The 22,163-nt window shown below is 40.6% G+C and overlaps 1 protein-coding gene across 2 annotated transcripts in view; it reads right to left on the bottom strand.

Moving 5' to 3' along the window:
• The window catches only part of LOC136874023 (proton-coupled amino acid transporter-like protein pathetic), a 435,495-nt gene extending 415,422 nt beyond the window's left edge, over positions 1–20,073 (bottom strand). The window contains exon 1 of one of the 2 annotated variants that reach the window (XM_067147500.2): positions 19,808–20,073. The gene's annotated coding sequence lies outside the window, so the exon portion shown is untranslated. The remainder of the gene's footprint in view (positions 1–19,807) is intronic. The other variant, XM_067147502.2, reaches the window with a different exon arrangement.
• Positions 20,074–22,163: the final 2,090 nt, after the last annotated feature.

The raw sequence follows: 22,163 nt of genomic DNA on the forward strand, positions 1-22,163 counted from the left end.
ACCTCCCAATACCATCGTTGCAATAAGAACTACCAGGCGAGTTGGCCGTGCGGTTAGGAGCGCGCAGCTTGAGCTCGCATCCGAGAGATACTGGGTTCAATCCCACTGTCGGCAGCCCTGAAGATGGTTTTCCGTGGTTTCCCATTTTCGCACCAGGCAAATGTTGGGGCTGTACCTTCATTAAGGCCAGGGCCGCTTCCTTCCCATTCCTAGGTCTTTCCTGTCCCATCGTCGCCATAAGACCTATCTGTGTCGGTGCGACGTAAAGCAAATTAGCAAAAAAGAGTGCAATAAGAGCTTGACATTGTTTGCGAGATGACAACGTGCGGTGTCATGCAATGCGACAGGGAGATCGTCTTGCAATAAATGTGGACGTTTGCGCCCCATAACTGGACGTAGATTCCCTTCAGAAATCGGCAGGAGTAGTCACTGTTGACGGCTTGTCCCTCAGGCAAAGCATGCGTAAGAATAACACCTTCGTAGTCGTATGCCACAATCAACATAAGCTTCACCCGACTGGGTTCCTGTCGAAACTTCTGTGGACGTGGCGAACCAGGGTGACTCCATCACTGGATTACCACTTTAATTCAGGCTCGTCAATGGTGACAATACGCTGCAGAAATGCGTCTCCTTCGTTGCGGTATATGTTCAGGTGGATGCCAGCCAGTGCACACCGGTGGCATTTCTGTACGTCGGTGAGTTGATGTGGTTTATGGCCGTCTATTCCTCAAGATCAGACCAAGAGTATATCCACAGTCTTAAAAGGTTTTCTTGTGTCTACTTGAATATTTTTATTTCCAGGGAGAGCACTCGTTCAGAAAAAGGATTCCTCCCTTTCGTTTTTGTGATTTTACTCAGGGAATGGTAGGAGTGTCCCCTATGTTGCTAGGTGCTTTTGTGATGGACCCTTCGTCTTCAGCATGGGTGGGGAAAGTGCACTTTATAGATGCACTACTCTTTACACGCACGCTTTCCGGGAATGACCCATCGCTGTCGTTGCTGTAAAAAGACATGTGCTCTGCGAAACGTAAAGAATCTCACCTTATTTTCTTGACACGGCATAAGCCCAAAAGCCTATACAGTATCATGTCTACTGTATATTATTCATATGAGTAAGTTCACAGTCATGCAAAATTGTATTGAGACAGTTATGATGAAAATGCTGTGTACAAAATGTAACTTGAGAAAATGAGTGATAAACAAACCAAAGGGTCGGATGTGCGTTAAAACTACCCTGATGTACACACAGGGCCCTCTTTCTGGTATGCGTTTTTCATCTTCATCTTGAAGACTCTTGGAGCAATATGTTCCAACCACAAGCCCTAACTGCTGCAGCACCATGATTCTGGCCCTCATTCCGTCATTGAAAACCACGGTAGCATCATTAACAGTTCTTCTTCCAGCAAACACTGTTTTGGGGCATATCTTCCAGATTTTATAGTTGAATGACTCGTTATTACTTTGTGTGTTATCACCGACACATCTTTTCAACAGTTCTGTTTTCATTATTAAAAACTGGTTTGATTGTCTCCATAATGGCAGAGGGGAGGTACACCTCCGAAGGTCAAAACATTGCACATTTCTTTCAGGTCCTAAAATGGTTAATAGACTTCGCTCTCTCCAATGGTGAGAGAAATTTATGGGTGCTAGGCGTTTGTTATCATCTTAATACACATTACCTTCATTTTATATACAACACTTCACTTCAATGACCACCACAGAAACACACAAGAGCAAATAAAAATGACCGAGATTGCGGATGGATGGATGGATGGATGGATGGATGGATGGATGGATGGATGGATGGATGGATGGATGGATGGATGGATGGATGGATGGATGGATGGATGGATGGATGGATGGATGGATGGATGGATGGATGGATGGATGGATGGACGGACGGTCGGACGGACGGACGGACGGACGGTGGTATTACTCACAGGTTAATTCACACATGTATTACAGCCCTACGCTGTTTCGCACATTGCGGCGCCATTTACAGGCGACGCAAACTTATGGTGTTCATCACATAAGAGTACTAACCACAGGGACTCGTACTATCCCGTGGTGTTCCTCATATAATGGGTACTAATCATAGGCAAGCCAGAACCATGGGTTCCCTCATCCCATGGTGTCGCTCATATAGTGCTACTAATCACAGGTAGCCTACTGTAAAAGCCGTCGAGCCCTCGTTTGCCACTAATCACAAACCTATTTGGTACCCAACATAGTGGTACTACGTGCAAGTAAAAGCGACTCACGGTGTTCCCCGCGTGATGGTACTAATCACAAGTAGTTTCATGGTTCTAATTTGATCATTCCTTGGTCGCCCGTTTCAGTCGCCTCTTACGACAGTGCAGGGGATACCGTGGGTGTATTCTTTGTCTGCGTTCCCCACCCACAGGGGATGGTGTGTTTGGTCCGCGAGAGGTATTTTATTTCCCTCAAGTCCGCCGGCAAGCCGGTTATGATCCCCGCTATCCGCCACCTGGGACGCGCCACGTGGGATTATCACCTCTCCCCCTGCGACGCCAGCGGAGTAGGTTCATGGGGGACTCATATTATCAGCAAAACAATCTCCATCACTCGACGAATTTCTACCATTCTTAGAGAAAAGGTGTCATGCCTTAGAATTAATTAAATCGAACATGCCTAGCATTGTCCAACAAGCCTAAATTAAACACAGATACAAATTGTTTATTTAGTAGTCTGTAGTTTTTGTAGTACGCAGTACAACTTGAGCAACCGACTAGAGTGGATGTGTGGTAAGGTGAGTGCGGTATAACATGATTGGCATTGAGAAATATCGTGCGGCGATCGGTAGCTGGCAGCGCAGGCAGAAGAAGACGACAGGACATCAGGCGAACAAGGGAGAGCTGGGGAAGATCGGCGAGGCTATCTTCGCACGGACGGTGATAACTATGCTATTAATATTACAGGGGGCGTGGAGATGAATCCAGGCCCTGACATGAGCTGGGAGGACTAGGAGAGAATCAGGGGGCTGATAGGAGACGCTGTAAAAACATATACTGGAGATGCACTGGTAAAGGAAATGAGAAAGGAACAAGCGAAGAGATTTGAAGATATGAAGGCATGGTTCAAGGAACAGTGGGGAGTTACGGAAAAAGAATAGAGGGGAATGAGAGAGCAACGGGAGTGCTAAATGAGCAGGTAGGAAGAATGAGCTCAGTCTCATCAACCAAGAAAGGATGAAGAAATGTATATATATCTATGGATTACTGGAAGAGCGGAGTGAAGATAAAGTGAAGCTTATATATTGAACCCATGACCTTTGCGCCCTAAGAATTTTAAGTATTAAAATTATTACAGGAGGTCCCATGTCAATTGTAATAAGAAACTCGAATTTTTATATACCTCAGAGGCGACACGTGGCAAGGGTTTGGCTACCTTACCTCCCACGCTATGATATGTGACGTCATCCGCACGTGTCGACAGCGGATGGATACAGAAGAAAGTTTATGTTGAATAAATATATTTAAATAAAAGAATTAGTAGTGAACGCAGTAAAATGAGGGTCGTGTATTTATCTATAAGACATTTGGTCTTTAGAGAGACAGATTTGAGATTGCTAAACCATTTCTGTGGATTATTTCAGAAGAGACGCGCGTGTCTATTTTACCCACGCTATGTCGACAGAAAATAGTGCCTATCAAATGAGGTCATTTAACCAGTTAATTTGGTAATAATAAATTTTAAATGTTCATGAACACTTCAGCGAGCAAGGTAGCAAGTACGTGGTTACAGCAAAAACTCTTTTAAATACAGTTCCAGTAAGTCGGAAAAAGTATGCAAATTTCTTGGCGGCAAGGGAGATGTGCCTGGAGAGAGAGGAGATCGCTTATGAAATAAGAAAGGACGCCATGTTAAGACCCCCTGCATTTGTAACATTGAAGCGTGAGAGAGAGGGTTGAATTGTTCAGTAAATCGTTCGTCAAAAAGTACACTAAGTACTACAAACCTAGATTTTGCCGATGTGGCTGGGTCTTGACTCCATGTGGAGATAGTTGTTCATAGCAGAAGTAATCTGATAAAAGACGGTCAAGATACCGAAGTAGTTTTGTAGAATTTATAATATTGTGTGTAAAGAGAAGTAATTCGTGTGCGGGCAACAGATACAATCAGTCGAGTTCGATCTACGAAACACCAAGTGAAGGGCATTTCTTTTTTTATACTTTATTTCTCAGGAAATATGAATAAATAAAATTATAAACCAAAAGTGTAACAATGAAGAAATAAATATGTAAGAGTTACTGGTGAGCCCAAAAATGGAAGTTGACGTAAATTAAGGTAGGAGAAATACCATCTTACCACCTACTACGTCTTGTTTTATGATGTCAAACTTATATGTATTTGTAATGGGTATTATGACGCAGTTGGTCACCCATATGTTTTTGTGAATGTCAGAAATATAACGAAAGGTCATTTGTTTTATTTTCTGTTTCGAAAATGTTTTAAAGTATTGCGAGTGCCGTGTAACATGTTGTAAAAAGTTATTAGTGAGGATTTCGAAGTGATATCACGTCCAAAGCAGATCGTCATTTCCGTGAATGTATTGCCTATATTTTGTGATGTCAAATTAAGATGTTTTATTCGACTATAATTTTCTGTTTGAATTTTGAGGGAAATGGTTCAAGAAATCCGTGGTTACCCATTTTCAATCGGGTGGAAGCGCGCTGTCGGCTTGAGTAATGCAGATCGGTGAATATTCGTCACGAAGTGTAATACTATTCTATGTCCGTTTAAACTGTGTCTATGTGACAATAAATAATAGTAAAGTTTGTCAATCATTTTTGTGAAAATCCAAGTTTTAAAATACAAGATCATTTATGCGAAGTTGTTCATTATTAAAGTATTTGTGCGTAATTATGCGTCGTGGATTCGAAGGATTTTTATTCCAGTTTTTTGTCAGTGAGAGTCGTCGAATTTGAGACAAGAGGTTAGATTTGTCGTACGAGTTGAGATATGCTTTGTAAATCAGGTGATTGGAAGCCTGTAGATGATGCCGGGACCTTTGTGTGAGCCCGAGGAAGATTTTGTATAATGTTTGGGACAGAAAAGTGCGAGAGAATCCACGCAGGTATTAATTTGCGACGTGTACAATTGTTGTAGGACATTTAAAAGTAAAATCTATGTGCATATCTGTTTGGTCAGGAATATCGTATTTGAATTCTATTTGCGAAGTCGAAGGTTTCATTCTTAGTGGCCATTCAAGCATGACGGAAAACATGTGTTTCATATCAAAGCTGACAGCCAGGAGGGTCGTGTGTGTTCAATGCCGCCAGCTGATCGAGAGGGGGCAGTTGGAATAACGGGGGTTGCGCTGCTCGCTACGTGTAAAATTGAGATTGCATTTCATGGCAACGGAGATCATTAATTGCGTGAACTAGTTGAAATTTTTATCCGGGAATAACGTGTAGGTTATTAGATACTGTGAATTTGTTTAATTGAGATCGTAATGTATATTTGAAACCAAAAAGATAGAGTATAATGAGTGAGGTTAGCATATTTCAGGGTTGTCCAAAATATAGAGTGGTGGTAGTGATGACTGATTTATTTTTGAGGGAGGCACAAAGCTTTATAGAAGTGCTATGATGAGATATGACATCGTAATCGGCTTACATTGTATGGCGAGATACTTATGCAGATTTTTGTTTTGTACTTAATTATTAGGGTTATCCAAGTATTAATAATGGCTAGTATTAGATTAGATTTAAAGTGTGGTGTCGTGAAACAAGATATAATACAGGAAATAAATAATGTAATTTTTTCCAGCTGCACGATAACAACAGATGATAAACATCAAACGAATTAAATTTAATTACGTCAGAATTTGAGTAGGGACTTGTGAAAAAAACATTCGTCCGCGGAGATAGAATTTGTTGTTTATTAAAATTCATTAAAGCATTTAATTATTACATTCAGTGGAAACCGTATTTGTGAAATAACTTTAAACCAAGTGAATAACTTGAAGATGCATTCTGGAAATCTTAGTTTATTTTTCTGGGAATATTCAAATGTTAACGTAACGATTAAGGGGACATATCCGAAGGTAATGGATTCTACTGCCACAAAGTATTGTGAACGTTGTTGTTGTTGTTGTTGTTGTTGTATCATTTGACTGATTGATTGATTGAGCATTAAATGTGCTGGGGTTAGTAAAGTGGAAACTTTGGTCATCAACCGATGTAACTCAATTGTGCTTAGCCTTCAGCTTAGAAACTTGGATGGTCATGGAGTCATCAACCTCAGTGACTTAGATTTGGGCCATATGCCACTGTAGCATCATTTTCCTTGCGGTCATCATCCACAATGACTTTAAAGTAACTTAGAAGTCTAGATGTCGGTCCATAACATAGTCGCAAGTCACATCGATTCAATTAAGGGTCCATGCCGTACAACCACTGTGTGGCACACACCGATTGGATTGCCTTAATTATACCCAGAGTCCAGAGTTCGTGTTACGAGGGCTGGACCATAAAGAATCATTATGATGGTACATGCAGTCTCACATAGAAGCCAAATTTAAGGATTTCCAGACTTCCTTTCTTTATTTAATAATTGAGACAATTGTTTCTAGTAATGATGCCCATCAGGCAGTTAAGTCAATGGCTCAAACCAGTATTCTGCTCCCCTGTGTTAAAATTATTGTGGTGTCAAGTGGTCAAGATAGAGTCCAAATTATATTGAGTTTTAAAATTATTATTTTCTTCCGTAAATTTCCAAAATAAAATACAAATATTTTGTGAATAGACCTTTCATTTGAGTAGATAGATTAGGATTACTGAACTATATCTTTTACCTCAGCAAGTGACGAAGAACTCGAAACGACTCAAGAGACAGATCTCATGAAAATTATGCTGATAGGTAAGGAAGGTAGGTATCCTTCATAGTGTCCCAAGGGTTCAATATAAAGTGGTGGACCTCGTCCAAAACAAGCTGAAACTTAACTTCAGTTAAGTGGATATGGACGAAGTCGAAAGAGTAGGAAAAGTGAAAGTTAGGAGACTAGTGAAAGTGAAGTTGATGTCAACCATAATGGCGGATATAGTGGTAAAAAACGCAAGGAACTTACAAAGTGAAAGGATTTGGATAAAAAAGGACTTGGGAAGAGAAGGGATTGAGAATATGAAAATCTTACGAAAACATTTAGGTAGCACTAGACACCAAGGCCTCAAAGTATTTATTAAGGATCAAAGGTTGGCGGTAACAAATGGTATCTGGTGGTGAGTTTGGTCTGTAACAAAACCAAAAGGTATGGAGGAGGAGCTGAAACAGGAAGAGGAACGATGGAAGCGGCCAAGAGATAGACAGGAGTACGCCCAAAAGGAGGGAGGAAAAGTGGTAACGATGGCTGCAGCGCCGAGACAAGAAAACAATGCAGTGCAAGATAGTGTGAGTGAAATTTTAAATGTGCAGGTTCAGGAAGTGTTAACAGATAGTATTCCGAAAGGAAAAGAGGATACATTGATTGCCGACCTGGAGGGGGACAAGAAAGTGAGAGACCTTATGACCAAGGGGAGAAGCAGGAGCCTGAAGGAACTGTTGGGGGAAAAATAAAGGTTTAGAAGATAGAGAGAGGAAGGATGACAATAAAGCGTCAAAGAATGATGGAAGGGAGGTAGAAGCTGAGAGAGAGAGAGGGTGACGAGAACTAAGAATAAAGATGGTGGTTTGAAAGGTAGGGAAAAATGCTGTAATTAGGCTGGAAGATAGGCTTTGTTAATATTGAAGGTGTATTGAGTTAAACAGGCAATATAAAAGTGAAAAATTTAAATAGAAAGTTTTGATATTGTAGAGCTTTTGGAACCATGGCTAGAAGTAGGCAGGGAGATAACTTGGGGGAAATTTACGGTGAGGCACAAGTCAAGGAAGAGATTAAGCAAAATGGGCCGCGCGACCGGAGGAATAGCGGTGCTAGTCAAAGAAGAGTTGAACGAATGTATAGAGCATATGGAGAGTGACATTGAAGGGGTTATGTGGATAAGATTTAACACGGGGAGAGAGGCAGGGAGAGAGAAACATGTGGGCTTGGCTTTTGCCTATTGTTACCTCAAGGAATCTCCATTTGCAAATGATAAGTTCTTTGAGGAATTATTATTAGAAACTGATAACATTAGTTTTTGTAGTAGTTTTTTTTGCTAGGGGCTTTACGTCGCACCGACACAGATAGGTCTTATGGCGACGATAGGATAGGAAAGGCCTAGGAGTTGGAAGGAAGCGGCCGTGGCCTTAATTAAGGTACAGCCCCAGTATTTGCCTGGTGTGAAAATGGGAAACCACGGAAAACCATCTTCAGGGCTGCCGATAGTGGGATTCGAACCTACTATCTCCCGGATGCAAGCTCACAGCCGCACGCCTCGACGCGCACGGCCAACTCGCCCGGTGTAGTAGTTTCGTGCAGACTGTAAGCTCACTCATCCTATCTATAAATGTGGAAGATTTAGGGACATTAGTGTTCAAGAAAGATTAGACATTGTTAAAGAACATCAACTGTGTTTCAGTTGCTTGGGCACAATGCTATTCATTGTCCATCGGGTAATGTGTACCGTCAGTGTGGCAAGACACATCATACCCTTGTCCATCAGCACCATAAATAGTCTGCTACGCCAGTAGGTGCCGAGAATACCACGGAGATTCGTCACAAGCAGAGCTTTTCTATATTCCGAATTACAAACCAATTTCATCACAGAAACCTTGGTTCAGAAACTCCGGTTGAAGAAGTCTTGGATATCGTTTCCAACCCAAGGGATTAATGAGGTAATGTCTGAGTCGAAATACTCAGTACTCGGCACTTACAGTCTACTGCAAGCAATCATAAAGCAACAGTCACTTGTGCTGTACTACCACGTATTGCAGGAGACATGCCATCTGTGAAGCTTTGCTATGATGATTGGAATTTCCCAGTTGACATCCAACTCGCGGAATACTAAATTCCATCAGCCGGGAGGAATAGATTTACTTCTAGGTGCTGAAATCGTTTTCGACATTTTGTGTCGTGGGAAGATGACCAAACTAGGGAACTTCCCAGTATTGCAAGAAAGAGAGCTTGGATGGATTCTGTATGGAACAATAAGTGCATCGAGCACACGGTCCTAAACTTTACAGCCGCAACGCTCATTCTTCATCCGTGGAGAAAACTCATTGGATGATCAGTTTCAACGGTTCTGGGAACTAGAAGACCTTCCAAACAAACCTCGAACTCTTGAAGAGATGAGATGTGAAGAACACTTCACTCACAACACAACGAGGGATTCTATAGGTCGTTACATTTTCCGCCTTCTTCGTCGTTCAGGAGTGGGCCCGGTGTGGATGACTCATACTCACACGCAAAACAGAGGTTGCTACAGTTGCAACGTCATCTGCAGGGACAACCAGATGTTCAGCGTGCCTATAATGAATTATTGTCGGAATAAGAGGAACTAGGTCACATGACAGAAGTTCCAGACAATAACAACTCCGAAAGGGAAGTGTTCTATTTGCCGCACCACCCCTTCTTCAAGGATACAAGTAGCACGACGAAAACCCGAGTAGTTTTAGATGATACGGAGTGATCTAGCAACGGACTGCCACTGAATGACACATTAATGGTGGGTCCCAACATACAACAGAATCTTTACTCCATTATTTTGCGTTTCTGGATGCAGCCTGTAGCATTTTCTGCTGGCATTTGGAAAATGTACAGACAGGTTTACGTTCACAACTAGACTCTTCACTCCAGCGCATACTCTGCAGACCACTCCCAGATCAGAAGATTAAGATCTATGAATTGACAACGGCAAGCTACGGTACTGGTTGTGCACCATTTCTTGCAACACGTGTTCTACAACAACTAGGTGAAGATGAAATGGAACAATTTACATTAACATCTCAAATTCTGAAGAGGGTCTTCTATTGCGATGACTTAATCACCGCGACTGGACCTGTTGAAGAAGCTGTACAACTACTAAAAGATTTAATCGCCTTGCTCGAAAAAAGCAGTTTGAGCTTCGAAAGTTTTCAGCCAGCCGTAGCGCGCTTCTGGAAAGAATTCCACCCACATGTAAAGAGACTCAAGATTTGTTTTCACCCGATACACACGATAGTGTCAACACCCTCGGCCTACTTTGGAACCCGTCAACAGACCATTTCCTGAAAAGAAGCATTTCAAGAACGATAGATTACAAGATCCCTTCAAGGCTCCTTATTACTAAGCGTGAGGTCGCGCCCATAGTTCCTTCTACATTTGATCCTTTGGGGCTTATAAGCCCAGTTGTTATTATATATAAAGTGTTCTAGCAAGATCTACGTAGCTCTCGTTTGGACTGGGATGATCCATTCTCAGACTAATTGCAGAATAAATGGCTCAGCCTAGTCAACCTTCTGCAACACTTGAACTACATTAGAATTGAGCGACTTGTGGTTCCTCACCTCACTTATAGCATACAACTTCATGGATTTTGTGACGTTAGTCAAAGAGCATACGGAGCTTGCCTCTACATTCGTGCCATGGATGTTCACGGCACAAACACAAGCAAACTAGTATGCGCCAAATCAAGAGTGGCTCCAGTGAAACAGATCACTCTGCACAGACTGGAACTCTGTGGAGCAGTATTACTTGCAAGATTAATTGAAAGGTAATTCTTGTTGTTGGACTCGACGTCCATAGCATTCATAATGAGCACACCCACCCGCTGGAAGACCTTTGTAACTAACAGAGTATCTCAGATTCAGCAGCAGACCAACGTAGACTTGTATCGACGCACGGTAATCGAGCAGTCAACGCCATTGTGGTGGAAGGGCCCAAAGTGGCTCGAAGAACAAAATGAATTCGGTTAAATTCAGCTCCCAGAGAATTTCCTCAAGACTTGCCTGAAGCACGACCAGTCACCTCACTGCTAAATACTACAGGAGCCTCCGAGGATGTAACCAAAAGATATTCCTCTTACAGTAAACTAGTCTGAATAGTTGCTTATTGGAAACGCTTCGTCCTTAACTGCCACAACCCTCAGCATAAACACATCAAACCACTCTCTTCAACGGAGCTTGAAGAGGCAAGCCTGACCTGTATTAGACTGATTCAGCAAATCAACTACTCACATGAGGTCGAAGCCTTAAGCAAGGGGCAGCCAATCTTCCTTAAGAGCATGATTGTATGTCTAAGCCATTTTCTGGATGAAATGCGAATTCTGCGAGTTGGAGAAAGACTTGTCAACTCAGGCCTAACCTACGATAGGAAGCATCAAGTAATCCTCCCTCCTAATCATCATTTCACTCAACTACTCATTCGATATAAGCATCGCAGACTTCTCCACACTGATATTCAGCTGCTGCTCACATCCTTACGATCAAGGTACTGGATTCCTAGAGCAAGACAAACTATTCGGTCAGTCATCCACAGATGTATGCAGTGCTTTAGGCTTAAGGCAAACAATGCAAGTCAACTCATGGGCTAACTGCGAAAGGCTCGCATCCAGATGTCTCGTCCATTTCTTTCCTCAGGTGTTGACTTTGCAGGGCCATTTGATGTCAAAATAGGATCCAGGAAAAGTAAATGGATCTACAAATGCTATGTTGCGATATTCGTCTGCTTCAGCACGAGAGCTGTACATATCGAACCTGTCACAGGTTTGACATCTCAGGCATTCATCGCAGCCCTCATAAGATTCGTTTCCCGTCGTGGACATATTCAAGATCTCTACAGTGATAATGCTAGATTTGTTGGGGCTAACAAGGAACTGCAGCTAATGATAAGGGGCGAACAATTCAACAGTAATCATGCTGCAACATCAAATTTTAAGTGGCACTTCATTCCGGCACGTTCACCTCACTTTGGCGGAATATGGGAGTCCACAGTGAAGGCGATGAAGTTCCACTTCCGTCGGGTGATGGGTCAAATAGTTTTAACCTATGAAGAGTTGGTTACTTTACTCACGCAAATTGAAGCGTGCCTCAATTCTAGACCATTGTGTGCATTATCCAATGACCCTAGTGATCCTTCTATTCTTACACGTGGTCACATTCTCATTGGAGCTCCACTCATGTCCATCCGTGAACCTGATATGACTGAGTCTCATCCAAACAGACTGCCATGCTGGCAACAGCTTCAGCAGATGCAGCAGCACTGGCGGCGTCAATTATCCTAGGATTATTTTCACACTCTGCAGAGGAGAGGAAGAAATGGTCCACGTCGCATCCGAATCTTCAATCAGGCACTCTTGTTCTGCTGAAGGAAGATCATCTGCCAACTTTGCAATGGAAGGTTGGCATTATTGAGCAGGTGTTTACAGGAAGGAACAGTTTAATAAGAGTTTCCGACGTCAGTGCCTCTGCCTCCTCCTTAACTCTCTGTACATATTGTCATATAGTTGTGTTTTGAACAAGTTCAACGGGGCGAAGGATGTGTAATATTAATGTATCTGGCATTAGCATGTAGGAAGCACCACTTCTCGTTGGTGTGTTGCGCTTCTCTCTGGCACTACCAGATTATCTCCGGACGTTCCCTGGCAGCTACGGTGTGGGAGGGGGGTGAAGGAGTGAGCGTACCAGAGAGGGGAGCTTTAAACATGATGGAGGAAGTTATGTCTTGCTTGTGGTTAGTGGCAGCGTAGTCCTGCATTTTGCAGCTTAGTCCTGCACCAGTATATTTAAGTACATATACAATATATATTAATTATTCACATGACAAGGTCTAATACATTTACGTAAGTTTTACCATTATTTATGATTATCCCTTCTTGGATCCTGTGAGAGAACCAGCGTTATGGCAATACAGTCCGCTTCGTATGTTTAAATTTTTCAAGTTTTATTCAGTCCCATTTGGAGCTAAGATGTACAGTGTGTTTGCTTTCCCAACTCTTGAACAACCCACACCATTGGTAATGGGAGAAGCACCGTTTTCGAAGATGGAGTCCTGCAACTTTAAGTGATTGTCCTTGTGCCTTGTTGATGCACATAGCGGAACTCAAACAAACGGGAATTATCAGACGTCTAAATTGAATCGTTATATACGAAGGGATGATTTGAATCCGAAGAATGAACACTACTTCGCCCGCGACATGTCCAGTCTTGATGGTGACTCCAATAATATTCGGCATCAGTTTCTTGACTGAGAGTCTTGTTCCGTTGCAGAGGGAATGAGAATTATTATTCCTGGAAAGGATTATCGGTGCCACAATCGTCCGCTCCACGGTGTTCGAGGGTACTCCAGTTGACTCAAAGTTGTTCAAAAGTTCTGTCATGTAGCTGACAGCCTCATCTTTATTATATGTCGTGTTGGTAGACATGTAAATAATTGTAGAACACCGAATAACTCTTGTGAATGTTGCTTTTTGATGTCGTTGACAGCTTCAGTTTTTGGAGCAAGGATTGCTCTCCTTTCAAACTGTGGTGAAATTTCTTCTTGCTGCAGTTTCTTAGGTCTTATGTGTTCGTTACTTATGTTTGTAATTGTTGTTGCCTTCTAAGAGTACCTGTGCAACAAATAAAAGATGCGTCCGTTGCTTGGGGCGTAGAATATGTCTATGGTACCTCCTGCCTAACGTAACAGACCAGTAAAAAAGGGGGTAACACTAGGCACTTAACTTGAGACCACGGGACCGTTGGTCCGGTTTTACGACCGAATGTCCAGCATGACACCAACCCTGTGTAGAAGAATGTATTGAATAATTGTGTGCTTCTGCAGTGGTTGACAGTGTGCTGTGTGTAATTCGAAGTTTTGCAACAGAACCCTATGAAATAAATAATACGCTTATTGATTTTTTGTCCCAATAACTACTTGTAAAGTTTTCGAAGACACCGAGGTGGCGAAATGTTGACCCACACAATTGTTTTACGTGCCAGTAAATCTACCGCCTTGAGGCCTCGTACCTGAGCACATTGAAATATAGCTTCTACTGCCTGAGGTAATCAGCCCGACACACAGCTGAAGGGCGCTGAGTTGGTTACTCAGTCATCAAGTACCAATCTCTATGATATTTTTGAATTCCACATATAATAATAATAATAATAATAATAATAATAATAATAATAATAATAATAATAATAATAATAATAATAATAAATTAATGTCGGAATAAGAGCAAGTAGGTCACATGACAGAAGTTCCAGACAAGAACAATTCCGGAAGGGAATTATTATTATTATTATTATTATTATTATTATTATTATTATTATTATTATTATTATTATTATTGTACCAGAGGTACATCCGCCCGTACATTTAAATGGAGCGCCTTGGAGAATGCCATCTAAAATCAAAACTCGCAACAACTAGCGCAAGAAGTTTGAACATTTCTCTACAGATGTCGCTACTATAAGCTTATGTTATGCCCTCTGGTGTGAAGATTGACTATTAAAATTGTAGAGTAATTTTGCATTTTAAGGTTTACTAAAATGAATTGTTCATTCTTTGTTTTCGATGTGTTAAAGTTTAGAACACTTCTATCTCTTCCCGCCAACTTAAGAGGTAGGCCAATAGAAAATTCGTATATTTATTTTTCATCCAATCAACATTGTCTGGTATTAATTTAATTACCCAATAAGAATTGGGGTTGTGTCGGATCTTAGCCCAGAGTTTTCTGGAACTTTCCCCTCGAGTGTAAAAGCTGGCACATTTTCGGACCAGGTTGTCTTATTCATCGCTCCAGTCTAGTGTGTGTGTTTGCAAAGGAGGCGAGGATGCCTCGTCCACCTTCAGGAGGTCCACCAGCCCAAGGTAATGGCAGATCAAGTCTAAAATCTGATAGTCTTTTAAAGTTAGCTCGAGGGGAAGGTTTCAAACTTTTAGTAATGTAACTTCGTTTTTCTAAAATGTAAATTTCAAACAAGTCGAAAGTTAGCCGAAATCAGGGAATGGAGAGTGAGATACCCTCTCGCGTTCCCTCTCAACTTGATTTTGAGGTGACTATGATTTTGCAACCTTTCCTATCTTGTAATTTCTGCAACTTAACTTTTCTCCATCTAGTCACCTCGGTAGTATAGGTTTAGCGTCTGTAACTTCGAACCATAAGCCCAAATAGGGTTTTAAGGTTTTTATTTCAATTTTCAGGGAGCGAAGTGTCCGTCTCCTCACCGTTTTGATTTTTGGGCCACTAACTTTAACCTGTTGTTTTCCACGAAGGCCTGGTAGAATGGGTACTCGATACTCATGTTAAACTCTTTTTCATTCTTTTCATGTAAAGATGTTAGACTGTTGAGCATTTAAATAGTGAATACGGCTTGATTTTGTAAAATGTAGGTTGTTCCTCGGATAGGCCTGGACATTTCTGGAAATAGGTTCCTAAGTGTAAATTTATAGAGCAAAGGCGCTCTTTCTATTAATGTAAAGGTCGAATGGTGCCTTTGGAAGGCTGTAATGTTATAATGTTGGGAGAGTTGTCTCCTAGATTATTTTGTGGAGCAAAGGTGCTCTTTAAGGTTGTATAATTTGGATACTATGTTCTTACTATTGATGGAAAAGCAATTGGGAGGTCCGTCTCCTTGATTGTTGGTTGAAAGGAGCCTCAGCGCTCACGGAGTATTTATTATTAGTTAGCTTCAAGCTCAAATTTGTTAATTGATTATTATTCGATTTTCTAAAATTGTACTTTTGTAGGTGAATTTTGTAAAGTTGAAACTTTGAAAAGAAACCAAAAGATAGCAGAGAAGGAAATATAGCTCTAATGTTAAAGTTTTAAATTAATCTTCTGACTGTCTTATATCGACCCATTCATGCCCGCACCTTCCTTCACCTTTGTCTACCACGGAATCTCCGTATCAATTATTATTATTATTATTATTATTATTATTATTATTATTATTATTATTATTATTATTATTATTACCGTATTTGGTCTGTTGTACACCGTTCATGTCTTGGTCTTTCTCTTCTATAGTTATCCCTTACCACGTCCTTTTAATGTGATGTATTACGATTGCATTATTCATTCATTTATCACTATCCTTGCATCTTTCTCACCTTGCACGTCTTCTCAAAGACCATGTTCCAGTACATAGGAACTTTTCCAGATCCTGTTTACGGTAGATTTAGAGAAAATAAACGTTTGTTTTGCCTTCAGATATCCTATATTTGTCATGTCATTGTGAAAACAGATCTCTACCTGTATAAAAATTATTCTAAGAATACGCCTATGTTGAAAAACTCAGATCTCTGCGTGCCGTATATCTGGCTGGCCATCACACACATACGCAGAGACAAATATTTCCGGATATTACGGAGTGAATTTCTCTGGGATCGAAAATAGCTTCCTACGCCATGGACTTAAAATGTTGGAAACTGCTTTCCGTCAATATGTCCTTGCCCGACTTCACGCAGTCAGATGCGGCATGCAAAACCGCGCATGTTGTTCTTATTTATATCTCAAAAAGTAATTGTCCAACTTTGAAAATACTTGCGTATTTGAACTTGTACGCAGTTGAACTTTTAGGCCAGCTGTGTGAATTTGTGCCGTTCCATTTAAAAATATGGAGTTAGTATCAATATCTCGGGTATTAATCACCCCATGAGACTAAGTAGCACGTTATTTTACAAGACCCTGGGTACCATTTACGAATATGAAAACAGAATGGCGATATCTTTAATGGTTTAGAGGTTATTTCCGTATAACATGTTAGGTGAATAACCCTGTATATTCACTGATGTCGATTTGTAGCGATCGAGGAAGAGTGTGTCTGCTATTGTAATCAGTACTCCCCCGCCGACTTTGACTGGCAGTAGGAATGGGGTCTTCTCCAACTCCTGTGTAACTGACATTAGTAAGGAAGGCATACCTTTGTCACTTCTCGATTTGACTTGCAGAAGGCAAGGGAGCATGCAGTTTTGTTTAAAACTCCCCTACCCGATTGTGTTCAGCTGTAGGCAAGGGTGCCCGCCATTATAAAGAAATGTATTCATATAAAATCTGACTGGCATTAGGCATAGTGGCCTGCTATTTTGATGGGAACTCACCAAATTGGAGTGACTGGCAGTAAGCTGGCTGGCAGTAGGAAAGAGATCCTGTCATTATAATGATAGCTGCACAACTCAATTTAGACTGGTAGTAGGGAACTTGCCTGGCATTATAACAAAAAATCCTTAACTGTAATCTGTCAGGAAGTCGATTGTGACCGCGCAGTAGGCAATGATCCTGCAATTATAATGTAAACTTCCCAAGTCGATTGTGAATGGCAGTAGGCAAGTGAGCCTGCCGTTATCATCACAAATCCGTAACAAACACTTTACATTGGAAACAGCGTATGGGGACCTCCCCATGCTGTTTCTCGGATAACACTAAGAGACATGCAATTTTAAAACAATCTTATTTACTGCATGTGCAGCATTTACTTCCGTATTCGAATACAATATAGAATACCGTAGCGAAGCACGGGTACATCTGCTAGTCTATGCATAATCTTGGTGACAGCACGTTGGATTGTCATATCCCAACACACGTTTTTGAACGGTTTTTCGTTCAAAGCTCACCAACGAAAGCAAAAATTTTAAATCCGGCTTCGAGGTGCATTCGGACCCCCTTCCATCTACCTATGTTCAAAATTTCAGATCTCTGTGTACCGTATTTTGACTGGGCATCGTACGCGTACAAACACACACACACGAAACACACACAGAAAAACACTTCATTTTGAATAGATTTAAAATATATTTTCAAAAAGTGATGACGTGATGGCCGAGTGGTATCGTCGCTGGCTTCTCACTAAGGCGACCGGTGTTCGAATCCAGGTCAATGGATGTGAGATGTTTGAAATGAAAAGTTACGTCCTTGTGTTTCTGATTCACCGTGAAAATGGAGGCCTGAGAGTGGTCGTAATACCAACAGTCACAGAATGCCGCAGACTTGCTACTTTATTTTAAAAATTGGATAGCATAAATATAATGAGAAATACATCCCCAACTGGTAACCATAACTTAATTTCAGCGGTTGATGATATCACATCAACAAAAACTGAAAGTATGCAAGCTCTTTAGGGGGTTTTTAAAGGCCCATTACGCGTCATCCCCTTGGGAAGGTGTGGAAATGGAAATGATGAGCCCTCTGCTACATTGGGGCGAAAAGCTGGTAATTTCACGAGTGCAAAAGCCTTAGCTTGAATACCTTCAAAGTTCCATGATTATATATATCAGATTAGGGGCTGATAATTGTCTACAGTGGAACAACTAAGAAATTCTCTGAAGACACTTTGAAGACTACAAAATCAATCTAAAATTAATATCTGATGTTGCTGTTACCACTTTGAAAGGTTCAGTGGATCTAATTAGGAGTTATTTGTACTAATATATTACCTACATTATTTTAGACTTTAAAATGTACCTGGCACTATTCTCCTACTACCATACTTTGCCAGCTTCTGATGAGGGAGCATTGAATACAGATTTCTTCCCATGTTCCGATACAAAAGTAAAACCACAGCTACAGAGAATGGCAGATATCATAAAGCCATGCCGGCAACATACATAATGAGTGAATAACACGACATATCGGAGAAGTCTAACGACTGCTGTTCTACCTATAGTAATAAACTAGCATTTGTACTCGTTCTTTGCACGGGAATTTGTAATGGATTACATGTTTTCTTCATGAATTTATGTGAAGTCTGTATTCAAACGTTTAATACTGTTAAACATATTTTTCGACGAAACCACGTGGCAGTAACGTGAAGTACGACGAAGATATACGAAGTCGAGATAGAATGAGGACGATTACAGAATTCACTGTACGGTACAGTTCCTGGTCCGAAGTTGTGCGAAATTCCCCGTGCTACTCGGTTTCTCTGACCACTGGAGTGCGCTATGGCTGAAGACTCATGAAACCCATCGTTGATGATAACTTCCCTTACTATCTGTTCTATCGAAATGAGTAAAATGGCTCTTTATTCCTTCCCGTTAAACCACCTTCAAGTGACATGCACCAAGTGTTTCACGTGTTTTGGACTAAAGATCCTATTTTACGTAAGTATCTTCGTTATTTACCGTCGTACGATGGCATAAAATAACGGAAATAACATATTATTAAACGTTTATTGTATACAATCTTTTGATAGACCTAAATGTAACGAATAAATATTGGGAATAATCTTTCTATAAACGCTAGCTCCAACTGATACCTTGACGTCAATGCACCTGATAACACAATCCTGAATGAGTAGATTACAAATTTCATCTGATTTTTGGCTACGTTAGCTGGGACTTAGATTGCAAAACAGTCCGTTAATGGTATCTCCCTTATTAATCCTCCTATCGAAAAGGTGCACATGAGAAAAAAGTTTTAGAAACTGATATTTATTAAAGCTTGTAGACTGCCAGTAAGGTTGATCATGTACGTATATATTGTGAAAGGGTAAAAATCACTGTTTCGATCTTCCTAAAAAAAAACCAGTCCATTCGGAATTTAGAAATATTATTGCCTCTAAAACCTACCGAAAAACAGGTGGATACTAAACATGAAGTTTGGTATAAACTTATCCAATAGTTTCGCAGTTACAAGAATCAGATAAACAAACAAACAAACAAACAAACAAACGCATATTAAAGCTAAAAATATGCAGGTGGTCATTATTACACCTGAAAGGGAAAACTGTACGAAAATTTCGCCAAAATATTAAATGTCGTTACGATTTTATTGATATGGACAATAGTGATGTTTGCACATCAAGAAAGACATTCTTACGCTTTTTATAGATTAACTCATCAATAGAAGTATTAAATCCAAATAATGCACTTTCTCCCACAAATCGATTCAACAAACATTCCTCAGTTTCTTGTTCTGACGATAGCATAACAAGTAAACAAACAAATGATGGTGGCGGTACTTGCCTGCAGTAGACACACACCACGTCCTGTTGGTTACAGAGAAGGGTCACCACTGATAAACGGCGGCGTCTTTTATCAACCGTCCATCCTCGACACTGACCTTGTGATCAGAGCTGCTGAGCCCAGTCTTACGGAAAGCCGCGCAGCTCATCCCCTGTACTGTGAAATATGTAAACCAAACCAACCCCATGGCGCAACAGCCCCGAAGGGTCATGGCCTACCTAGCGACTGCTGCTCAGCCGGAAGTAGCGCTATGAAGAGGATGAGGCCCTCTTGTCGATTGAATCGGATAATGCAATTACAGCGCTCCTCCGGTGAGCTCCGGTACTACCGACGGAGGCAAAGCTGTTACGGAGCTTCAGAGGTTAACCGGAGGGCTGCCTCCTGTTCGCAGCACCGTTCCGACTGTACGGACGTATTGGGCTGTAATTTCAAACTTACGCGCATGAATGTAGGCACCCTATAAAAAGCGTTGCCTACAAACACAGACATTGATCTATATCACTGATGTTCCAAAGAACGTATAGTCATTCAAAAGAATGAAAGCGTCCTCGCATTTAATATTTTTTATCAAAAGAATGGTCATCGACATATAATTCATATCTCATTTATATACAAGCTCTGTTGATACAACAAACATAGTACCTACATAGTTTCAATTGTTTGTCAGAAAAGTGTAGGCCATATCTGTGAAAAATTTATACAATACCCTGCTTTATTATCATTATTCGAATAATCCTTTTAGGGTACGATAAATTAACTTTCTGCGAAAGCTAAACAATCTATAATGATTTTATTTGGATTTCTTCCTAGTTGAACACCTTTAGTATTGATGGCTTTACTCCATTCTCGAACTACTTCTCTAATACACAATTGAAGAGTAGAAGTGACAAACCATCTCCCTGTCGTACACCTGATCTTATTTCAAATGGTTTTGAGAGTTCTCCCAAAAGTTTTACTTTGGATGTTATGTTTGTTAACGTTGCTTTAATCATTTCAATTGTTTTATTATCAAGTCCAAATTCCTTTAAAATATCAAAAAGAGTATTTCTATCAATTGAATCATAACCCTTTTTAAAGTATATAAAGTGATTACAAATTTAGAGTTTCTGATCTTCCTCACTGCTATTATGTTCTTTAGATCTTAAATTTGTTCTGAACATGACCTTCCCTTTCTAAATCCTGATTGACACTCTCCTAATTGTGGTTCTAGCATTCCTTCAGCTCTTTTTAAGAGTGCCTCGGACAAAATCTTATATGTAATTAGTAAAAGGGAAATTCCCCTATAGTTGTTAGGGTCTGATTTATTCCCCTTTTTGTGTAGGGGATGTATTAATGTCCACCCTGCATTATTATTATTATTATTATTATTATTATTATTATATTTGGAGCTTCCTGGGTTCCGTGGTTCAAATCCCGGTCACTCTATGTGAGATTTGTGCTGAGCAAAGTGGAGGGGGACAGGTTTCTCTGCGGAAACTCCGGTTTTCCCTGTCATTTTTCATTCCAGCAACACTCTCCAATATAATTTCATTTCATCTGTCAGTCTTTTATGATATTGCCCCAGAGGCGTGCGACAAGCTTCGGCAGCCGGCACAATTCCTATCCTCGCCGCTGGATGGAGGCTTTTGTTCCATTCCTGACCCGGTCGAACGGCTAAAAACAAGCTGATGATTTTCATTATTATACTATTTCTCTCTTCCTTTTCGCAGTATAATATAGGCCTAGCTATCTTCTGTACTGTTATGGAATTTAAAAGATTCAATTTAATAGGTGAAAAGTTAACAATAATATGTGTTCCGGGGTATTTGTGGAACGCAGAGAGGTGAAAGAAGGTGCGGGCTTGAACGGGTCTAACTACAATAACAAGAATTGAATTAAAATTTTAACAAAGGTTATATTTCTTTCAATGTTAAAAAACAAACTTAACAATTTTCCACTAGGGGAAATCACAATGAAAAAAAAAAAAAAAAAAAAAAAAAACAGATACAAGGCCAATGTTGAAACGAGATTTGGAAAAATCTAAGATTCAGACCTTTAACAATTTTGGGCTTCAAGCCCCTAATTTTACAATTTCTGAGCTACAGCTCAAGTTTACAATTCAAAATGAGGAATAATTTGTCAAGGGCAGAAATCCCCTAATTCAAGAGTACTTGCTCCCTAAATGGCAATGTCTAGCCTTCCAGAGGCACCCTTCACTATTACAAAACTAACAGTTTCTCAGTTTCTTCCAGCCTACACAAGGCAACATCAAAATCTTACAATCTCTGGGCTCTCAGGGCCCAACTTACAAATTGAAATAGTTTTATACAGGGGTACCTAGTACCCAAACTACAGGGCCTTTGCGAAAAAGAATAGG

This window comes from Anabrus simplex, chromosome 5 (genome assembly GCF_040414725.1).
Source record: "Anabrus simplex isolate iqAnaSimp1 chromosome 5, ASM4041472v1, whole genome shotgun sequence".
NCBI lineage: Eukaryota > Metazoa > Arthropoda > Insecta > Orthoptera > Tettigoniidae > Anabrus > Anabrus simplex.